We start from the raw sequence: 12,955 nt of genomic DNA, 5'->3' as shown, positions 1-12,955 counted from the left end.
CAGGAGTATAGCTAGATGAAGTACCTGGCAGATCCCTAACAGTACTCCCCCTTTTATGAGGGGCCACCGGACCCTTACTAAGGGGACCCGGTTTAGTGGGGAAGAGGAGGTGGAACCTCCTGATCAATACCCCAGCGTGAACATCACGGGCAGGTACCCAAGTCCTCTCCTCCGGCCCGTATCCTTTCCAATGGACCAGGTACTGGAGGGAGCCCTGGACCATCCTACTGTCCATAATCTTGGCCACCTCGAATTCCACCCCCTCAGGGGTGAGAACGGGAACAGGAGGTATCCTCGAGGGGGACCAGGACGGGGAGCAGCGTTTAAGGAGGGAGGCATGGAAGACGTCATGTATGCGAAAGGATGGGGGGAGCTCCAGACGGAAGGATACAGGGTTGAGGACTTCAATGATCTTATAAGGTCCAATGAATCGGGGAGCAAACTTCCTGGACGGGACCTTAAGGCGCAAGTTCCTGGACGACAACCAGACCAAATCCCCGACGACAAACCGGGGGTTAGCAGAACGTCTACTATCCGCCTGAATCTTTTGTGCGCTCTGGGACGCCTCTAGGTTCTTCTGAACCTGGGCCCAGACAGTGCACAGTTCCCGATGAACCTCCTCTACCTCAGGATTATTGGAACAACCAGGGGAGACGGAGGAGAACCTTGGGTTAAACCCGAAATTACAGAAAAACGGGGAGACCCCTGACGAGTTACTGACCCGGTTATTCAGGGAAAATTCAGCAAGGGGAAGGAATGAGACCCAATCGAATTGACAGTCCGAGATGTAACACCTTAAATATTGTTCCAGGGATTGGTTGGTCCTTTCCGTTTGGCCATTAGTTTCGGGATGGAAGGCGGAGGAGAAGGACAGATCAATCTCCAACTTTTTACAAAAAGCTCTCCAAAATAAGGAAACAAATTGTACCCCTCTGTCAGAAACGATATTGACTGGGGCCCCATGGAGACGCAGGATGTGTTTCACGAACAAAGAAGCTAACGTCTTGGCGTTAGGTAGCTTCTTAAGGGGCACAAAGTGGCACATCTTGCTGAAGCGGTCGACTACCACCCACACCACCGACTTGCCCTGAGATGGAGGCAAATCGGTGATAAAATCCATGGAGATATGGGTCCAAGGTCTCTGGGGAATGGGCAAGGAACGTAGTAGGCCCGCAGGTCGGGACCTAGGGGTTTTGGACCTAGCGCAAACCTCACAAGCGGCGACGTAAGCCCTAACATCTTTAGGCAACCCAGGCCACCAATAGTTTCTGGTAATGAGGTGTTTGGTGCCCAAGATGCCAGGATGACCAGATAGAGCGGAGTCATGGTTTTCCCTGAGTACCCTCAGCCGGTATTGCAGGGGAACAAACAGTTTGTCCCCAGGGACGTTCCCGGGAGCTGCACCCTGATCAGCCGCGATATCAGAAGCTAAATCAGAATCCGTGGCAGAGACGATTATACCAGGGGGTAAAATACAAGCGGGATCCTTCTCGGAAGGAGGATTGGCCATGAAACTACGTGACAGAGCGTCAGCCTTAATATTCTTGGACCCAGCCCTATAGGTAACCAAGAAATTAAATCTGGTAAAGAATAGTGCCCACCGAGCTTGTCTAGGATTAAGCCTCCGGGCCGATTCTAGGAAAACCAGATTCTTGTGATCCGTAAGGACCGTTACCTGGTGTCTGGCCCCCTCCAGGAAGTGCCGCCACTCTTCAAAAGCCCATTTAATGGCTAGAAGTTCGCGGTTGCCAATATCATAATTACTCTCCGTGGGCGAAAACTTCCTAGAGAAGTAAGCACAGGGGCGGAGATGGGTGAGGGAGCTGGTACCCTGGGACAAGACGGCCCCCACTCCCACCTCGGAAGCGTCAACCTCCACAATAAATGGCTCCTCTTGGTTGGGCTGAATCAGCACGGGGGCCGAGATAAAGCACTTCTTGAGAGTCTCAAAGGCCTGGACGGCCTCAGGGGGCCAATGGAGGACATCGGCACCCTTGCGGGTGAGGTCCGTAAGAGGCTTAGCGACGACCGAGAAGTTGGCAATAAATCTCCTGTAATAGTTGGCGAACCCTAAAAAACACTGTAACGCCTTAAGGGAGGCAGGTTGGACCCATTCCGCCACAGCTTGAACCTTGGCAGGATCCATGCGGAATTCATGAGGAGTGAGGATTTGCCCTAAAAATGGTATCTCCTGTACCCCAAAGACACATTTTTCAGTCTTAGCAAACAGATTATTCTCCCGAAGGACCTGGAGCACCTTCCTGACATGCTCCACGTGGGAGGACCAGTCCTTGGAAAACACCAGTATGTCATCAAGGTACACAACAAGAAATATCCCCAGGTAATCTCTCAGGATTTCATTAATAAAATTCTGGAAGACAGCAGGGGCATTACACAACCCAAAGGGCATGACCAGGTATTCGAAATGACCCTCGGGTGTGTTGAACGCAGTTTTCCACTCATCCCCCTCTTTGATGCGGATAAGGTTATATGCCCCCCGTAGATCGAACTTAGAAAACCACTGGGCTCCCTGAACCTGATTAAAAAGATCCGGAATCAAAGGAAGTGGGTACTGGTTCCTTACGGTGACCTTATTCAGGTTACGATAATCAATGCACGGCCTAAGACCACCATCCTTCTTCCCCACGAAGAAGAAGCCAGCACCTACAGGAGAAGTCGAGGGGCGAATGAAACCCTTGGCCAGGCATTCTTGGATATATACCCTCATCGCTTCACGTTCAGGACATGAAAGATTAAATATCCTACCCTTAGGAAGCTTGGCACCAGGCACCAAATCGATGGCGCAATCGTAATCTCTATGGGGGGGCAACACCTCAGAGGCCTCCTTGGAAAACACATCGGCGAAGTCCTGAACAAACTCAGGAAGCGTGTTTACCTCCTCCCGGGGAGAAATAGAGTTAACAGAAAGACATGACATAAGACATTCATTACCCCATTTGGTGAGATCCCCAGTATTCCAATCAAACGTGGGATTATGCAACTGCAACCAGGGAAGACCTAATACCAGATCAGACGATAATCCCTGCATCACCAGTACAGAGCACTGCTCCAAATGCATGGAGCCAACCAGGAGTTCAAAAACAGGAGTATGCTGAGTAAAATAACCATTAGCAAGAGGAGTGGAGTCGATTCCTACTACAGGGATAGGATAAGGTAAATCAATACAAGGCATCTTTAGAGACATAGCAAATTCCACAGACATGATATTAGCAGATGAGCCAGAATCCACGAAAGCACTGCCCGTGGCAGACCGGCCAGCAAACGAGACCTGAAAGGGAAGCAAAATTTTATTGCGTTTCACATTAACGGGAAATACCTGTGCGCCCAAGTGACCTCCCCGATGATCACTTAGGCGCGGAAGTTTTCCGGCTTCTTATTCTTGCGCCTGGGACAGGTGTTCAGTAGATGCTTGTCGTCCCCACAGTAGAAGCAGAGACCATTCATTCTGCGAAACTCCCTACGTTGTCGAGGGGACATGGAGGCCCCGAGTTGCATAGGTACCTCCGAGTCCTCCGTGGAGGGGCGAGGAGACGGGACCTCGGGGGGAATCGCAGAAAAGTCAGAGGGGAGCACACTGAAGCGTTCAAGCTGACGTTCCCTGAGACGTCGGTCAAGTCGTACTGCTAGGGCCATAACCTGGTCAAGGGAGTCAGGCGAGGGGTAGCTAACCAGCAGATCCTTCAGGGCGTCTGATAATCCTAACCTAAACTGGCACCTTAGGGCCGGATCGTTCCACTGAGAAGCTACGCACCACTTCCTAAAATCAGAACAGTATTCCTCAACCGGTCTCCTACCCTGACGTAAGGTCACCAGCTGACTCTCGGCTAAAGCAGTCCTGTCAGTCTCGTCGTAAATGAGTCCGAGGGCAGAGAAAAAACGATCAACAGAGGAAAGTTCAGGGGCGTCAGGAGCCAAGGAGAAGGCCCACTCTTGGGGCCCTTCCTGGAGTCGGGATATGATGATACCCACCCGCTGGTTCTCGGAACCTGAGGAGTGGGGCTTTAGGCGGAAATACAGTCTGCAACTCTCCCGGAAGGAGAGAAACGTCTTACGGTCCCCTGAAAACCGGTCAGGTAACTTGAGGTCGGGTTCTAGAGGTGAGGTGAGGGGTACTACTAAAGCAGCGTCACCCTGATTGACCCTTTGGGCCAGGGCCTGGACCTGTAGGGAGAGGCCCTGCATCTGCTGGGTCAGGGTCTCAAGGGGGTCCATGATAGCGTCAGCGTAGGAGAAAGGGTAGACTAGGTAAGGGCTTGTAATTATGTAATGGCAGGAAGGAGGTGAAGGGAAAGTGAGCCCTAATCTACCCACCGCCCTGTCCCTGCCTACTTGCAACGACCCGCCCTAGGCGACGAGGTACAACTGGGCAGCGGTCCCTACGCTGGCTAAGTGCACTGGAAGACAAACGGGGAACACGCAAGGGAAGGGGCAGTAGCCACGGAACGCCACGAGGAAACGGGGCGGCGAACGAACAGTCAGGACCAGGACGAAGTGAGTACACCCGAGCGGGCACGGAGACAGAAGCAAGCCAGGGCAAGCAAGCAGGTCAAGCAGAACTGCAGCAAGGCAGAAGCACGGCAGAAGCAGGCTGGAGCAAGCAGCAGTGGGGCCAGGAATCCAAAAGAATTACAAGCACTGAGGGAGAGCACAGGGCAGGTAATAAAGGGCAGGGGGCGGAGCTAACTCCGAGAGACCAGGCCGCGATAGGCTCTCCCACTCCTGAGCCTGCCACCCTGGTTGGTGGGAGATGGTGTCAGTCGAACAGGTCTGGCCTCAGGTGTGGATTGATTAATCCCAGGAGTATAGCTAGATGAAGTACCTGGCAGATCCCTAACAGACGTCACTCACTTCAGAAGCGGAATCCCCGACCCTGTGGAAGGGAATTCTGCTACAGGAGAAGTGAGTGACTACACAGTCCATATATGGATACAGTGACATCACTCACTTCAGAAGCGGAATCCCCGACCCTGTGGCAGGGAATTCCGCTACAGGAGAAGTGAGTGACTACACTGTCCATATATGGACACAGTGACGTCACTCACTTCAGAAGCGGAATCCCCGACCCTGTGTGGCAGGGAATTCCGCTGCAGGAGAAGTGAGTGACTACACAGTTCATATATGGACACAGTGACGTCCCTCACTTCAGAAGCGGAATCCCCGACCCTGTGGCCGGGGATTCCTCTCCAGGAGAAGTCAGTGACTAAACTGTCCAAATATGGACATTTTAAAGTCAGTGACTTCTCCTGGAAGGGGGGGGGGGATGGGTGCAACCTTCAGGGGGCTGTGTGCCATTACCTACAGGGGACTTGGTGGCATCACCTACAGGGGACTTGGTGGCATCCCCTACAGGGGGCAGGGTTGCATTGCCTACAGGGGGCTGGGTGGCATTACCTACAGGAGGCTGGGTGGCATTACCTACAGGGGACTTGGTGGCATTACCTACAGGGGACTTGGTGGCATTACCTACAGGGGACTTGGTGGCATTACCTTCAGGGAGCTGGGTGGCATTACCTACAGGGGGCTGGGTGGCATTACCTACAGGGGGCTGGGTGGCATTACCTACAGGGTCTGGGTGGCATTACCTACAGGGGGCTGGGTGGCATTACCTGCAGGGGGCTGGGTGGCATTACCTGCAGGGGGCTGGGTGGCATTACCTGCAGGGGGCTGGGTGGGATTACATGCAGGGGGCTGGGTGGCATTACCTGCAGGGGGCTGGGTGGCATTACCTGCAGGGGGCTGGGTGGCATTACATGCAGGGGGCTGGGTGGCATTACCTGCAGGGGGTTGTGTGCCATTACCTGAAGGGGGCTGGGTGGGATTACATGCAGGGGGCTGGGTGGCATTACCTGCAGGGGGCTGGGTGGCATTACCTGCAGGGGGCTGGGTGGCATTACCTGCAGGGAGCTGGGTGGCATTACATGCAGGGGGCTGGGTGGCATTACCTGCAGGGGGCTGGGTGGCATTACCTGCAGGGGGCTGGGTGGCATTACCAACAGGGGGCTGGGTGGCATTACCTACAGGGGGCTGTGTGGCATTATCTACAGAGAGCTGTGTGTGGCAACAAATTGAAATGAAATTCATCCGATTTTAAAACGGACAGGGAAAAAAACGGATGCAAAACGGGTCAAAATCGGCCGTTAAAAACGGCAACACGGCCCAGAATGGAATCGGAACGGATGCAAAACGGATGCAAACCGGCCGGGAAAAACGGCCCAAAACGGCCGATTTTATCGGCCAACACTCGGACCCTGTCGTGTGAATGAGGCCTAAGGCTAGAAATCGCAGTGACTTGTGGCTGTTTGTCACCCATAGCCTAAAAGCATTGTCTCGTTCTGATTTTGCTTAAGGTATTGTCAATGAAAAAAGGAAGGCGATGAGGGAAATTATAGGGATCACATTAATATCTTTATCTTCAGCATACTCTGAAATTAAAGAATGGCAAGCAATACAATTATAACTAAGTTCCTAAGTATATGAACTTCACCTTTAAGCTAATACGGTGTACAGGGCAATTACCCATCTTACTATAACAATTAAATAAATGTTACATATACATATAAATACTAGCGCTGCCACTGTCATTTACGGAAAAACAATGCAGGTAGGTATTTCATACTCGGATAAAATATTTAGAGACAGTGCGCTGAAATTCTTACACTGTATTAAATTTGCTTGTAGTGTAAAACTAGATACAAATTTTCTACAAGTAGAATTTAGAAATCTCAGCAAAGCCAAGGTGTTAAGCAGACAGCTGTGCTCATCATTTATTGAGATGGCTCCATCTCATAACATGTTCCTGGTTCTGGCCCTTGGGGGGTTATTTGAACAAACGAATACAAAAGCTTTCAGATTTCATATATTACCATTTCAATCTCATTCTGTCTAAGCATATGCAGGTGTTGGTTGAGAAGAAAAGGGTGCAACAGTGTATAATAACTTATGTCTGTTTACTTGCAAAGTTTACACACTGACAAATTCAAACAGTTAGGGTATGTGCACACGTTAGCTGCCTTTTACATCTGAAATTACAGACTGTTTTCAGGAGAAAACAGCTCCGTCGTTTCAGACGTAATTGCTCCTCATCGCATTATGCGAGGCGTCTTTGACGGCCGTAAATTTGAGCTGTTCTTCATTGAATTCAATGAAAAACGGCTCAAATTACGTCCAAAGAAGTGTCCTGCACTTCTTTGACGAGGCAGCTGTCAAACGACGACGCGTAAATTACAGGTCGTCGGCACAGTACGTCGGCAAACCCATTCAAATGAATGGGCAGATGTTTGCCGACGTATTGTAGCCGTATTTTCAGGCGTAAATCGATGCATAATACGCCTCATTTACGCCTGAAAGTAGGTCGTGTGAACCCAGCCTAAGGGTATGTTCACACGTAGTGTTTTCAGCCGTTTTTCGGGCCGTATACGTCCCAAAAAATGGCTGAAAAATCGGAAACAACACGCCTACAAGCATCTGCCCATTGATTTCAATGGGAAATACGGCATTCTGTTCCGACGGGGCATTTTTTTTACGCCTCGTTTTCCGAAAACGGCGCGTAAAAAGACGCCCGTGAAAAAGAAGTGCATGTCACATCTTGGGACATTTTCGGAGCGTTTTTCATTGACTCTAAAAACGGCCCTAAAAACGCTGCGAAAAAAACGAAAAACACGAGTTACTCAAAAAAGGTCTGAGAATCAGGAGCTGTTTTCCCTTGAAAACAGCTCTGTATTTTCATACATTTTTTAGTTTCTGTGTGCACATACCTTTAGTCTTAGACATATTAAAGCGGTTCTCTGATTTACTAAATCCATTTTTAAATAGCCTAATAAAAAGCGAGGTTCCCTGTTAACCCTTTCGCAAAATATTGGATACCACAGCTGCATGTCATCAGGTAAATCACACCTTGGGTCTTACAATTGGTGAAATCATAATTTTTGTTAGAACATCCTGATGTAGTACTCAAATATGATTTACTTATTGAGATTGATCTACAGGCCTTACAGGCACAATAAATGTATGTGCTTATTGGGGGCTTAGACAACCATGTTGAATGAGTAACTGGTTTCATATGGCTCTGGACCAGTCACTGGCCTATTACTCAAAATTCTCCCTAAATCGGGGTCAGCTTTTAAAATACCCCAAAATGTCTGAATGACCGCTCTCACTTGTGTGTGTTATGAATCATAGGTCCCTATGATTCTAAGGTCGGTCCCCTCAAGAATAAAGTAACGTTAAAACCAAGCACACCATTGTTTTTCTTGTAAAATTCTCGATAAGTTTGATGTGTCACATGACCCTCTTCCCATTGAAAAAAACAAATTTGGATACAAAATGGCCGACTTCAAAATGGCCGCCATGGTCAACACCCAGCTTGAAAAGTTTCCCCCCTCCCATATACTAATGTGCCACAAACAGGAAGTTAATATCACCAACCATTCCCATTTTATTTAGGTGTATCCATATAAATGGCCCACCCTGTACATTTGTAACCCAGAGTAGCCAAAGTTTGATAATTAGATTTTATTAACAGTGATACTTCCATTTGTGTTATTAAGTTACGGTGGATTTTTTTCTTTTTTGCAAAAGTGACTTCAAGAACGGCAGCCATATTGGTTGTCATTTTTGAAAAACTTTTTTAAAGAATAAACAAGCTGGCTTGCTGGCAAAATTAATAGTTTACCTTTACGAGTTTCTGAGAAGCTTATTTAATGTGGTTGCACTTTATATTGTCATTTTTGTTAAAATGGTAACCACAACAAAACAGAAAAAAAATTCCCTGTAAATAAAACACAATTACTTAACTTTGGCTACTGTTGTCATTTCTAATTTACTAATATTCAGCAATTTTACTGTATCATTTGGGTGGAAATCTTTTTTAACTTGTGAGAGAAGTACTACTACAAAGTTTTGCAAAAAGCTATGAAATGATCCAAGGAAACATCAGGAGGGTGCAGAGGTAATATTCACACCCGGGCCCTGGTGCCTGAGGTAGCCCAAAGGCCACTCTGCCACATATGAAGGTAGCAGTATTAGTCTGGATTCACGCGAGCACATTACGTCCGTAATGGACGGAACGTATTTCGGCCACAAGTCCCGCACCGCACACATTGCAAGGAGCCGGGCTCCTCGCATCATAGTTATGGTACGATGCTAGGAGTCCCAGCCTCTCCATGGAACTACTGCCCTGTACTGAAAACATGATTACAGTACGGGACAGTTGTCCTGCAGCGAGGCAGGGACTCCTAGCATCGTACATAACTATGATGCGAGGAGCCCGGCTCCCTGCACTGTGTTCGGTCCGGGACTTGCGGCCGAAATACGTTCCGTCCATTACGGAGGTAATGTGCTCGTGTGAATCCAGCCTTACAAATAGCACATGGTAGGTTGGGAGCCCTTTTACAAATTTTGCACCCAGGATCCCAGTTATGTCTCTGCCAGAAATCATGAGGAAAAAGTTTTCGTATAAATATATCCCGCCAATTTGATTTATTCTTTGTTTTAGCAAAGATGCTATTGTGTGATGGCAACAAAACACAACATCAAAATAGCACTAAATGTATTAATAGAAAGTTTGAAATACTGCACCAAAAAGGAGAGAAGTTGTGGCTACTTTGCAATCTGTTTACAACTGTCATGACTCAGCTGTCTGAGCTGTCACACCAGCAGATGCATCATGACAGATGTTTAGTGGGTAAAAGCTCTAAAGACTGAGCCTGACATTATATCATTCTATCACGACTATGAATTACAATTGCAGCTCACACAGGAGAGAAGATGTACGCTTACACAGGAAAGACTTGTGGTTTTCAAGGAAGAACCGTGATATATAATAAGACATTCAAAAAGAAGCAAGAATAATTTGCAGCAAGTGAGGCAAAATAGCACTAGCAGTTCTGGGAAGAGTACTCCATCAAATATTCATATTGTCCTTCATAACTATGAAAGTCTTCCTGATGCAATGATAGTGTTGGCTTACCTGGCACTGAATGTCAATCTTTCTCCTTTCTCTGTTCGGTAAATATGTGACTGTCAGAGAGAGCTGATGGGAAATGATAGTCTTATTGAGCTGCTTCTTCAACTGAAACTCATTTGTTTGAGAAGGTGCTACTGACAACCTTAGTATTTCCTATACTACGATATAAAAATAGCTGAACTTCAATGGGAACTATTAAAATGAAATAATATGAATCAGTAATAAACAGTATAAGGAAACTGCATAAATAGAGTGGTCTGATAATACACTATCACAGATGTGAGGAATTCATATTCTCCATACAGTAGTTGTCCTGCAAATCCATCAGCAGAATGCAGGCTGCCATTTATAGTCTGTGGATCAGTGAACACAGGGTCACAGCGATGGCCCCAGAGAATATTTCACAATCTTGGAATCGCATATATTGCTTTCATAAGTGTAAATATATATATTAAAGTGGGTGTCTCACCAGGACAACCCCTTTCAAATTGCCATATTGATATATATTGACTTTATAGAAAGGTTTCTCTGCTCTGCACATCCGTTTAGTAGACATAAAGGAGAGCCTTTACAATCAGCATGCACAAACATATATTACATAGCATATATGGTTTCCGATTCATTTAAATTGGCGCTATGCAATACTATACTACCCTTGCAGTGGCAGCTGCAGAAGAAATGTGTGCCCTCAAGTTTCCTTCCAGCTGCCCATAACTGATCACATTTATTCTAGTGATAGATGAGGGTCCCAGCGGTCGGACCCACATGATCAGTGACGATATATCTTAGTTATACTGCCAACATACTCCTTTAATGAATAGATAGGTAACAACCCCTATTTATTGGCTGCCTTTGGTTTTTTGAGAAATGTAGCTTATACCAAGATAACCCAGTAAGAGGTAAATACACTATTTAAAAACATCTCACATCTCTGCAGCTTCTATTTCTAGGTATTTTTATTTTTTGGGAAAAAAAAAATGATAATGTTCTTGATCAACTGATGTTTCTAAAAATAAAATGAATGGAACAATATAAATATGAATTATTGATCATTAATTAGCATATTAATCACAAATTTATACTTAGCATTAATGGCCTAGCTATAGGGGGTAGCAGTCATACCTGGCTTCTAGCTGAGGGGGCCTAAAAGCCTTCCAGTTACTTAAGAAGACACCAGTATGATAAAAATTGATTAAAAATCAATTGTAAAATTTGGATGATAGAAAAATTCAAAAAGTAAATTTCTTGTCTAGAAATAGTTGATTTACCCTGTGTCCACTTTGTATCTGTATCAATAGTATCAGAAATTATTATTTGCTTTTTACAGTTGCAATGCGATGAGGAATACTAACCATTGTGTAAAGTGGAATTTATCAAACTGTCCCGTATAAGTGCTAGCCACACAAAACCTTATTAGACAGGTAAGATTATAAATATATTTTTCTGATTATTCTAGTAAATGTAAGAGCAGTGCACCATTTACTAATATCGTAAGTAAAACTACAGTGATCCTGTTATCTTGGTACCCCTTTGAAAGACATTTTCAACATATGGTGCTTGCTGTCTTTGCATATCTTGAAGAATTGGACATTTTCTTACTGCTATTATTAAGAACAAGAAATAAAAAAGAATTGCTTGTATGATCTGTAATAAGTATATTACTTTCAGGCCCTGATGAATCGATTCTCCCATTAAGGGCATGATCAAGGTTGGCGGAGGCCACTAATTAAAAAGTTTGGTTTCCCCATTCCTAATGTGAGCCCTAGATCTTACTTGGGTCCCTGTCACAGTCACATGTAGAAGAAATGGCCATGTATGTGGGGGAAGGGGGGGGTGCAATTTTTTCTGGAGGTGGTGATCTCAGAGGTGAGCAGTATATAAAAAACCCATATAGTCCCAATAAAACCAATAGTGACTGCCTGATGCATAACTATATAATGTTGTGCCTCATGGCAAACTTTTAAAAGGCCATCTGAAACTACATTGCTCATAATTACCTGAATAATGCTAAGGGTATGCAGGGAGTTGTATAAAAAACCGATCTGGTTGTGAGTTTAACAACAGGATCAAAAGAACCAGCCTGGACAGAGTATGGGTGGTGGAGGCCCCTTTGGCTCTCAAGAAGGTACAGGACTTAAAATATAGCTTAAAGTTTGACAAACTTCTGACATGTCATAGTGACATGTCAGAAGTTTGGATTGGTCGGGGTCGGAGCACTGAGACCCCCGCCAATCGCTAGAACGAAGTAGCTGAAGTGCTCGTGTGAGCGCTCAGCCGCTTCGTGTCTGTTCGACATTTTCCGGAAATAAATGTATCGGTGTAGGGACTCAATAGAAAGTCTATGAGCCCGTACTCCGATACATCGGCTTTCCGGAAAAAGCCGAACAGATGCGAAGCAGCTGAGCGCTCACACGAGCACTTCAGCTGCTTTCTTCTAACGATTGGTGGGGGTCTCAGTGCTCGGACCCCCACCAATCAAAACTTCTGACATGTCACTATGACATGTCGGAAGTTTGTCAAATGTTTAGCTACACTTTAAGCCATGTGGCCTGTATGTCCTTCCTATAATCTAGCCCTGCTCCCATAAAATATTTGACTACAAATATCCTAAAAAAAACACAACACATTTTTGCCCTCTCCATCTATTCATTAGGCACATGCTGTAATTGGCTAATATTGGATTATAACATATTCTAATGCAAATTAAGTGACTAAAAAAACTCAACTAAACTCAAAATATTATGCATTGGTCATTTTTGCAATTCTTGTGAAAAAGAAGCAAAATCATCACCATGACAAAAACTGACAGCTCACCCCTGAGAGAAAAGGAGAGTGACCTGTATCTAGTCTCATTACTCCATACCTCCGAGTCCTGCCACTTCCAAATGAGAATTGTCTTCTCCCGAAGACACACATATATTATTAACCCTTCTACATACAATGAATGAAGAGGTATGAATTTTAGATACA

At 46.0% G+C, this 12,955-nt stretch overlaps 1 protein-coding gene and 1 long non-coding RNA gene across 2 annotated transcripts in view; one reads left to right on the top strand and one right to left on the bottom strand.

Moving 5' to 3' along the window:
• The window catches only part of NKAIN2 (sodium/potassium transporting ATPase interacting 2), an 881,770-nt gene that overhangs the window by 468,165 nt on the left and 400,650 nt on the right, over positions 1-12,955 (bottom strand). The gene's annotated exons all lie outside the window — the stretch shown is intronic.
• LOC142759777 (uncharacterized) overlaps positions 1-12,955 on the top strand; it is a 58,748-nt gene that overhangs the window by 6,664 nt on the left and 39,129 nt on the right. The window contains exon 2 of the long non-coding RNA XR_012883196.1: positions 11,313-11,406. This is a non-coding gene — a long non-coding RNA (uncharacterized LOC142759777). The remainder of the gene's footprint in view (positions 1-11,312; positions 11,407-12,955) is intronic.

The sequence above is a fragment of the Rhinoderma darwinii genome, chromosome 4 (assembly GCF_050947455.1).
Source record: "Rhinoderma darwinii isolate aRhiDar2 chromosome 4, aRhiDar2.hap1, whole genome shotgun sequence".
Classification (NCBI taxonomy): domain Eukaryota; kingdom Metazoa; phylum Chordata; class Amphibia; order Anura; family Rhinodermatidae; genus Rhinoderma; species Rhinoderma darwinii.
The sequence above is the reverse complement of the archived record's forward strand: the minus strand, read 5'-3'. Positions and strand labels throughout refer to the sequence as shown.